Source organism: Lathyrus oleraceus, chromosome 5, assembly GCF_024323335.1.
Source record: "Lathyrus oleraceus cultivar Zhongwan6 chromosome 5, CAAS_Psat_ZW6_1.0, whole genome shotgun sequence".
NCBI classification, from domain to species: Eukaryota; Viridiplantae; Streptophyta; class Magnoliopsida; order Fabales; family Fabaceae; genus Lathyrus; species Lathyrus oleraceus.
In genome coordinates, this window is record NC_066583.1 from 341,731,702 (window position 1) to 341,732,820 (window position 1,119).

A 1,119-nucleotide genomic window follows, 5' to 3' on the forward strand; every position below is an offset into this window, starting at 1 on the left:
TCATTCCTGGCCGCCCAAAGTCAGTCTTCTCCAACACCTTCAACTCCTCCCCAGAGGACGGTCATCTCAGAAGTAGCTTCCTCTACCGTGCCTGCCGCCAGTGCTCATTTTGCTCTGTCTGCTATGCCAGTCAGGTTTCCCTGGGGGATGCCTGCGAATTTTGTGCCAGAGGGTCTCGCCCCAACCTTTGCCTCTATGCCGACATCTAGCCCGGTCCTTGCTGAGCCACCTCCAATTCTGCACACATTACCGAGAGTTGATGACACCATTTATCACTCTGAGCCATCTGAAGGCCCAAATGTCTACGAGAAAATGGATGCTATGAATGACCAATTCCTTGAGTTGCGCAAGGAACTGAAGACTCTAAGAGGCAAAGACCTCTTCGGTAAATTTGCTGCTGAGTTGTGCCTCGTGCCCAATATCAAGATTCCTATCAAATTCAAAGTATATGACTTTGAAAAGTACAAGGGGAACACTTGCCCTCTCAGCCATCTTGTGATGTACGCACGCAAGATGTCAACTCAGACTTACAACGATAAACTCCTCATCCACTATTTCCAGGACAACCTGTCCGGTGCCGCACTCAGATGGTATATGGGTCTGGATAGTACGAACATCCGCTCCTTCAACGACCTTAGCGAAGCTTTCGTCAAGCAGTACAAGTATCACGTTGATATGGCTCCCGATAGGGACCAACTGAGGGCTATGTCCCAGAAGGAGAAGGAAACGTTCAAGGAGTACGCCCAGAGGTGGCGTGATTTGGCTGCACAGATTATGCCCCCGCTCAAAGAGAAAGAAATGACGAAGATCTTTCTAAAGACTTTAAGCTCTTTCTACTACGAGTGGATGATTGCTAGTGCTCCCTCTGACTTCACCGAAATGGTGAACATGGGGATGAGACTAGAGGAAGGAGTCAGGGAAAGATGCTTGACCAGAGATGAAGGCTCTTCTGCAAAACGTTATGGGGCATTTGCAAAGAAGAAAGATGGAGAGGCACTTGCTGTATCCTCCCACGTCAAAAGAAGACCCTCTGTGAAGAGGAAGACTGTGCACCCTGCCAGTAACCAGCACCAGGTGGCTAATATAGCACCTGCTTTCAGGGAAAATCAATATTATCAG